The following is a 9,436-nucleotide window of genomic DNA, read 5'->3' as shown; positions in this document are numbered from 1 at the left end:
CTGCCTAGAGCCTTAAGAAGTGGCCCCTGAGAGCTGCTATGCCCCAGGTTTTTTTGGGTGCTTTGTGGAGAAGCCCCTGAGAGCTTCTGTCTCCTGTAAACTTGGGAGTTTTGTGTAGTAGCCCTGAGAGCTGCTGGAAGAACGAGACTGAAGGAACCACGACCTTCGAACCGGTGAGTTAAGGAAACATGGGAAATTCCAACTCGTCTAAAACCAACTTATTGCTTGATAAATTTGAGAAACTAGCTCGTGTAACGAAAACAGACATTGAAAGACAGGCATTACAGGAATTTTTGGATTGGTGTTTCACTCGAAGGCACCTAACAGATGCCAATTCCACGCTTTCCATAGAAGTGTGTGATAAAATTGGGGCAGATTTGTGGAATTTAGTGCAAACTGCACCCGAAGAATTTTTGCCGCTCATTCCGTCATATGCAGCTGTAAAGAAAATGCTGTTAGAGGTAGAACGAGCCCGTAAAAACCTCGATCTACCAGAGAGGACGGAAAACAGTCAGTTTCTGCAGGGAGATTTTTCCCCTGAACACCCTTCTGCACCGCCGTGGGCACCGCCGCTCGCAGAAATGCTGCCGCGGTACCCCTCTCCACCCGTGCCGCCTGTGCCGTCCGTCGGACACCCGCCGCGGTACCCAGACGCGGCACCGCCCGCTCCCGCTCCGGAAAACCCGACAGAATCACAGCAACCATGGAATCAAAGCTTTTCAACGCCGTTCGTCACGGCAAAAAGCCAAGAAGTCGTCTTTGCACCGCCTTACAACTCACAGCGAATGAGACCACCGGCTGCCGCTGTAGAAGCGGCCGGACCTCAGCAGCAATCTTGGAACCCCACGAGACACGCCGCAGGAAACCAAACCGTGAGTGAGTTTTATTTAAATCCTAACTCCGAGAAGGCGCGATGGGGAATGCCCTCAGCCGAGAAAGACATGTGGAGGGGGGGACAAACCCCATGGAGTTTCTCTCCCCCTGCCCATCCACCTTCGGCGCCGCCAACGCCGCCGCTGCCGCCAATGCCCTGCGGGTACCTTGGGGCTGGGGTCGCCCCGACTCCGCGCTCCCCGCCGCCCCGCGGGTACACCGGAGTCGCTCCGTTGCGGCAGGAGACTGTTGAGGCAGACATTCCAGCAGGGCTACAGCCGCCCGGCATAACCGCGTGGCCAGGAAAACAGAGAGACCACGTGATGGCAAAGCCCGCGAAATCAAACAAAGGAACGGCGCGCCCTGAGCACGAGGCGCAAGGACCGCCCAACCCCCCTCCCCACTGCCTGCCAATCACGGCGCATGCGCCAGGCGCGGGTCCGCCGCAGCCTGCAGGGGCCGGGGTCGGCTCCGAATTCGCCCGCTCCGGGGGCGGATCAGTTCCCGCGCCACCCCCACCACCTCCTGCGTGGATCGACTACGTCATGGAGAGGGGAGAGACTCCTCCCCAGTGGAGCGGAGCCACCGGAGCTCCCCCTGGACGTTGCCTTCACTGTGCGCCCTCCATAGCGCGAGCGCCCCGAGAGCGAGTTCCCACAGCGCCGGTCGCGCAGGACCCAAGCGCTGCAGCACCAGCGGGGACTCCCTCCCCGATAGCCTCGCACAGCCCGCAGCTGCCAACACCGGCACTGGAACCCCCCGCGCCGGTAGAGACTGCCCCTGCGCCAGAAAACTGGCACCTGCAGTCTTCAACAACGGCGCAGAAAAAAGCCTCTGTTTGGAACAGGGTGGGGGAAGCCGGGGACCGCGATGTAACAGAGCTACCTCGCGACCTCACATTTAATACCCTGCATAGGTACAAAGAGTTAGTATCCATAGCTGCAGAAATAGGTACACCCTCACCTTCCCTGCAACCCCTGGTTTCTGCGCCTGTGATTAACACTACACAAGGCTTAAAATGGGAGCCACTTGATTGGAAAATTGCACAAAAAATACACAGTATAGTCTTTCAATACGGCTATGACAATGCCTTGGTAAAAAACCAAATCACAGCCTTCATAAAATACAATAACCTAGTCCCAGCAGACACGAAGGCTTTAATGGAGTTTATCCTACCTCCTACTGCTTATATGTTATTTTTACAAAAATGGAAAGAGCAGTTAACGGAGGAACAGGCAAAAAATATACACTTAGAAACTGGACATCCCTTAAGATTAGCATCTTTAGACCAGCTAATGGGATCAGGAGCTTATGAAGACCCACAAACACAAGCTGCATTACATATGCGTATTTTGCAACAGTCAAAGAATATTGCTTTGACTGCATTCTCTAATCTGCCTAAGAAGGGAAAACCTTCTCTACCCTATATGCAAATAATGCAGAAACCTGGACAAACATTTATGGAATTTGTAGATAAAGTAAAAGAAGCCCTAGATGTGGCTCCAAATCTTACCTCTGAAATGAAACCAGTATTATTAAAAGATCTGGTAATTAATAATGCCAATCCTCAATGCAAACAGCTCATAGCCTCTCTACCAGCCACAGCTACTTTGGTACAGTTAATTGAAGCCTGTGCCAGGTTGCCCTGGGTAGAAGAGGAGGAAAAAGCAAAGCTACATGCTTCTGCTCTAGCCACCGTTCTTAGCAAACAATCCACCCAAAAAAGGGGGAAAAGACCCTGGAATTTAAGAACAAAATCTTGTCCAGCACAACCAAAATATAGCAGAACTCAAAGCTTCACTGGAGAATGTAACCGTTGTCACAGACTTGGTCACAAAGCCCAAGATTGTCATTCTAAATATAAAAAGGATGGTACTCCTCTAACAAACATGGGGTGGGGAGCTGGACCTCCAAAAAACCAGAGGGGCTGCAAGCCATGGGGCGCAGCCAGTCAAATATCTCATGGAAACTGGAGCCAGGCTGCCTTCCCCATATGGCAACCACAACCACAAGCAGCAGTAGCCTAAGACTAGTCGTTAACTGTCCAATCAAACAAGAACAGTCTAGTACAAGAGCATGTTGTTTAGCCTGTATTTTGAAATTCTGTTAACTTTCAGTTAAAGTGCAGTTTTGAGCTTATTGCACTGCCAAGTTGCCCAGCAGGCTGCAGGGGTAAGGATACCTGCCCCCCTAAGCTGCTGAACATTTTCTAGAGAGCGTAAGATCATCAGTACTTAGTCTCTTTCAGTGTTGGTTATGTTTAGCCTTTGTGAATTTTCTCTGTGAATTCACACTTGTTTGCTGCTTTACCAGGAGTGTATAAGGACTAAAAATCAAAGCTTCATTCTCAAACCTCTGTGATGGCCACACAGAAGTTCTGAGAATGGACCTTGAACATAAGGAGATTTAGTTCAGCTGGACTGAACTTGCTTCTTTGCTAAGTTAAGTCACTCTGCACTCTTGGACACTATGCACAGAATTTAATAAAATTTGTAGTTTGTTTACAGTGGTCTGTGTGGTGACGACTGCACAGGAAGGACCACAATTTCACGCGTGAAAGAAAAGTTTCTTGTTTTGCACTAGTTGTAAGTTTGCAAATTCCAAACATACATGTCTTGTGTCATGTATTAGTTTGTGTTAGTTTACAAAGGTTACTGTACCTCCTTCCAAAAGTTCTATTTTGAAAAGAGAGGGGGAGGTAGGGATGTGTAACCTGCAAATACCCTGTTAAGTCTTGAAGTAGCAAAATTTAAGATTTTCAAAATGTTATTTCTCAATTTTCAAAATTTTCAGCCTTTCTGTTCAAGTTGCAATATGCATGATGTGTATTCTGTTGTTTGCATTTTTGCTTTGTTCTTTGAAACAAAAGGGGGAGATGTTGCAGCCCGATTCAGGTGGGTCTGGAGTGACCACCTTACACGTTTCGTTTTCCCCTTAAAAGGACATGTTTCCAGCCTCAACCAATTGGAGTCAGACCACCGCACCTGGGGCGGGGTCACTTGAGGTCAAATAAACCTGTGTTTTTGAATAAACTTGGGATTTGCTTTACATCACATTGGTGTGTGCAGTCCTCTCTAGCGCATGGCAGCAACACACATATTTCTTATGGTTTTGGAAAGTAAATCATACACGTCTAAAACTCCAAGGCTGGAGCTTGCTTTCACGGTGCAAAGCACAGTTGTTCCTTAGGGGAAGCTGAAGGAGCAAAGTGCAACTTTGCTTTGCTAACAAGTGAAACAGTCGATTCCTCTCAGACAGAAGGCATCAGGACACAGTATTCCTATGGCTCTGGTCAGTAAATCACATGCATCAGAGAGTCCAGGACTGGAGCTCCATTCTGGATACAAAGCACAGCTGTTATTTAGGGGAAGTTCAGCTCGCAAAGAGTAGCATTTTTCGGCTAACCAGTGAAACAGTCGATTCCTGCCCGAAAGAATGTATCAGGACACATATTTCTTATGGCTTTAGAAAGAGTCTCATATGCATCTGAGAATCCAGGACTGGATCTTTCTTTCTCTGTGAAAAACAACGTTGTTCCTTAGGGGTGGCTCATCTCGCAAAGTGCAACTTTTCCTTTCTAACAAGAAAAACAGCTGATTCTTGCAAGACAGAAGGCATAAGGACACACATTTCTTATGGCTTTGGTACGTGAATAATATGCATCTGAGAATGCAGGTCTGGAGCTTTCTTTCTTGGTGAAAACACAGTTGTTACGTACTGGAAGCTCGTATCGCAAAGTGCACCTTTGCTCTTCTAACACGTGAAACTCTTGATTTCTGACAGACAGGAGACATCAGGGCACATATTTCTTATGGTTTTGGAAAGTAAATCATATACATCTAAAACTCCAGGGCTGGAGCTTGCTTTCACGGTGCAAAGCACTGTTGTTCCTTAGGGGAAGCTCAACGAGCAAAGTGCAACTTTGCTTTGCCAACAAGTGAAACAGTCGATTCCTGTCAGACAGAAGGCATCAGGACACACATTTCTTATGGCTTTAGAAAGATTCTCATATGCATCTGAGAATCCAGGACTGGATCTTTCTTTCTCAGTGAAAAACAACTTTGTTCCTTAGGGGAAGCTCAACTCGCAAAGTGCAACTTTTCGTTGCTAACAAGAGAAACGGCTGATTCTTGCCAGACAGAAAGCATAAGGACACACATTTCTTATGGCTTTGATAAGTGAATCATATGCATTCGAGAATGCAGGTCTGGAGCTTTCATTCTTGGAGAAAACAGAGTTGTTACGTACGGGAAGCTCGTATCGCAAAGTGCACCTTTGCTCTTCTAACACGTGAAAGTCTTGATTTCTGACAGACAGGAGATATCAGGGCACATATTTCTTATGGTTTTGGAAAGTAAATCATATACATCTAAAACTCCAGGGCTTGAGCTTGCTTTCACAGTGCAAAGCACTGTTGTTCATTTGGGGAAGCTCATCTCGCAAAGTGCAACTTTTCGTTGCTAACAAGAGAAGCAGTTGATTCTTGTAAGCAAGAAGGCATAAGGACATGTATTTCTTATGGCTTTGATAAGTGAATCATATGCATTCGAGTCTGCAGGTCTGGAGCTTTCTTTCTTGGTGAAAAACACAGTTGTTACATACGGGAAGATCGTATCGCAAAGTGCACCTTTGCTCTTCTAACACGTGAAACTCTTGATTTCTGACAGACAGGAGACATCAGGGCACATATTTCTTATGGTTTTGGAAAGTAAATCATATACATCTAAAACTCCAGGGCTGGAGCTCGTTTTCATGCTGCAAAGCACTGTTGTTTCTTTAGGGGAAGCTCAACGAGCAAAGTGCAACTTTGCTTTGCTAACAAGTGAAAGAGTCGATTCCTCCCTGACAGAAGGCATCAGGACACAGTATTCTTATGGCTCTGGTTAGTGAATCACATGCAACAGAGAATCCAGGACTTGAGCTCTCTTTCTGGATGCAAAGCACAGTTGTTCTATTTGGGAAGCTCAAGGAGCAAAGTGCAACTTTGCTTTGCTAACAAGTGAAACAGTCGATTCCTGTCAGACAGAAGGCATCAGGACACAGTATTCCTATGGCTCTGGATAGTGAATCACATGCATCAGAGAATCCAAGACTGGAGCCCTCTTTCTGGATGCAAAGCACTGTTGTTCCTTAGGGGAAGTTCAGCTCGCAAAGAGTAGCATTTTTCTGCTAACAAGTGAAACAGTCGATTCCTGCCAGAAAGAATGTATCAGGACACATATTTCTTATGGCTTTAGAAAGATTCTCATATGCATCTGAGAATCCAGGCCTGGATCTTTCTTTCTCGATGAAAAACAACTTTGTTCCTTAGGGGAAGCTCAACTCGGAAAGTGCAACTTTTCCTTGCTTACAAGAGAAACAGCTGTTTCTTGCGAGACAGAAAGCATAAGGACACACATTTCTTATGGCTTTGGTAAGTGAATAATATGCATCAGAGAATCCAGGCCTGGAGCTTTCTTTCTCGCTGAAAAACAACCTTGTTCCTTAAGGGAAGCTCAACTCGCAAAGAGCAACTTTTCGTTGCTTACAAGAGAAGCAGTTGATTCTTGTAAGCAAGAAGGCATAAGGACATGCATTTCTTATGGCTTTGATAAGTGGATCATATGCATTCGAGAATGCAGGTCGAGAGCTTTCTTTCTTGGTGAAAACACAGTTGATACGTACGGGAAGCTCGTATCGCAAAGGGCACCTTTGCTCTTCTAACACGTGAAACTCTTGATTTCTGACAGACAGGAGACATCAGGGCACCTATTTCTTATGGTTTTGGAAAGTAAATCATATACATCTAAAACTCCAGGGCTGGAGCTTGCTTTCACGGTGCAAAGCACTGTTGTTCCTTATGGGAAGCTCAACGAGCAAAGTGCAACTTTGCTTTGCTAACAAGTGAAACGGTCGATTCCTGTCAGACAGAAGGCATCAGGACACAGTATTCTTAAGGCTCTGGCTAGTGAATCACATGCATCAGAGAATCCAGGGCTGGAGCTCTCTTTCTGGATGCAAAGCACAGTTGTTCCTTAGGGGAAGCTCAACGAGCAAAGTGCAACTTTGCTTTGCTAACAAGTGAAAGAGTCGATTCCTGTCAGACAGAAGGCATCAGGACACACATTTCTTATGGCTTCGGTAAGTGAATAATATGCATCTGAGAATCCAGGCCTGCATCTTTCTTTCTCGGTGAAAAGCAACTTTGTTCCTTAGGGGAAGCTCAACTCGCAAAGTGCTACTTTTCCTTGCTTACAAGAGAAACAGCTGATTCTTGCAAGACAGAAGGCATAAGGACACACATTTCTTATGGCTTTGATAAGTGAATAATATGCATCAGAGAATCCAGGACTGGATCTTTCGTTCTCAGTGAAAAACAACTTTGTTCCTTAAGGGAAGCTCATCTCGCAAAGTTCAACTTTTTGTTTCTTACAAGAGAAACAGCTGTTTCTTGCAAGACAGAAGGCATAAGGACACACATTTCTTATGGCTTTGGTAAGTGAATAATATGCATCTGAGAATCCAGGCCTGGATCTTTCTTTCTCGGTGAAAAACAACTTTGTTCCTTAGGGGAAGCTCAACTCGCAAAGTGCTATTTTCCTTTCTTACAAGAGAAACAGCTGATTCTTGCAAGACAGAAAGCATAAGGACACACATTTCTTATGGCTTTGGTAAGTGAATCATATGCATTCGAGAATGCAGGTTTGGAGCTTTCTTTCTTAGTGAAAACACAGTTGTTACGTACGGGAAGCTCGCATCGCAAAGTGCACCTTTGCTCTTCTAACACGTGAAACTCTTGATTTCTGACAGACAGGAGACATCAGGGCACCTATTTCTTATGGTTTTGGAAAGTAAATCATATACATCTAAAACTCCAGGGCTGGAGCTTGCTTTCACGGTGCAAAGCACTGTTGTTCCTTATGGGAAGCTCAACGAGCAAAGTGCAACTTTGCTTTGCTAACAAGTGAAACGGTCGATTCCTGTCAGACAGAAGGCATCAGGACACAGTATTCTTAAGGCTCTGGCTAGTGAATCACATGCATCAGAGAATCCAGGGCTGGAGCTCTCTTTCTGGATGCAAAGCACAGTTGTTCCTTAGGGGAAGCTCAACGAGGAAAGTGCAACTTTGCTTTGCTAACAAGTGAAAGAGTCGATTCCTGTCAGACAGAAGGCATCAGGACACACATTTCTTATGGCTTCGGTAAGTGAATAATATGCATCTGAGAATCCAGGACTGGATCTTTCTTTCTCGGTGAAAAACAACTTTGTTCCTTAGGGGAAGCTCAACTCGCAAATGCAACTTTTCTTTGCTAACAAGAGAAACAGCTGATTCTTGCAAGACAGAAAGCATAAGGACACATATTTCTTATGGCTTTGGTAAGTGAATAATATGCATCTGAGAATCCAGGCCTGCATCTTTCTTTCTCAGTGAAAAGCAACTTTGTTCCTTAGGGGAAGCTCAACTCGCAAAGTGCTACTTTTCCTTGCTTACAAGAGAAACAGCTGATTCTTGCAAGACAGAAGGCATAAGGACACACATTTCTTATGGCTTTGATAAGTGAATAATATGCATCTGAGAATCCAGGCCTGCATCTTTCTTTCTCGGTGAAAAGCAACTTTGTTCCTTAGGGGAAGCTCAACTCGCAAAGTGCTACTTTTCCTTGCTTACAAGAGAAACAGCTGATTCTTGCAAGACAGAAAGCATAAGGACACACGTTTCTTATGGCTTTGGTAAGTGAATCATATGCATTCGAGAATGCAGGTTTGGAGCTTTCTTTCTTAGTGAAAACACAGTTGTTACGTACGGGAAGCTCGCATCGCAAAGTGCACCTTTGCTCTTCTAACACGTGAAACTCTTGATTTCTGACAGACAGGAGACATCAGGGCACATATTTCTTATGGTTTTGGAAAGTAAATCATATGCATCTAAAACTCCAGGGCTGGAGCTTGCTTTCACGGTGCAAAGCACTGTCGTTCCTTAGGGGAAGCTCAAGGAGCAAAGTGCAACTTTGTTCTGGATGCAAAGCACAGTTGTTCTATTTGGGAAGCTCAAGGAGCAAAGTGCAACTTTGCTTTGCTAACAAGTGCAACAGTCGATTCCTGTCAGACAGAAGGCATCAGGACACAGTATTCCTATGGCTCTGGTTAGTGAATCACATGCATCAGAGAATCCAAGACTGGAGCCCTCTTTCTGGATGCAAAGCACTGTTGTTCCTTAGGGGAAGTTCAGCTCGCAAAGAGTAGCATTTTTTTGCTAACAAGTGAAACAGTCGATTCCTGCCAGAAAGAATGTATCAGGACACATATTTCTTATGGCTTTAGAAAGATTCTCATATGCATCTGAGAATCCAGGCCTGGATCTTTCTTTCTCGGTGAAAAACAACTTTGTTCCTTAGGGGAAGCTCAACTCGGAAAGTGCAACTTTTCCTTGCTTACAAGAGAAACAGCTGATTCTTGCAAGACAGAAGGCATACGGAAACACATTTCTTATGGCTTTGGTAAGTGAATAATATGCATCAGAGAATCCAGGCCTGGATCTTTCGTTCTCGGTGAAAAACAACTTTGTTCCTTAAGGGAAGATCAT

This window comes from Pithys albifrons, unplaced genomic scaffold, assembly GCF_047495875.1.
Source record: "Pithys albifrons albifrons isolate INPA30051 unplaced genomic scaffold, PitAlb_v1 scaffold_41, whole genome shotgun sequence".
NCBI classification, from domain to species: domain Eukaryota; kingdom Metazoa; phylum Chordata; class Aves; order Passeriformes; family Thamnophilidae; genus Pithys; species Pithys albifrons.
Note: the sequence above shows the minus strand (reverse complement) of the source record.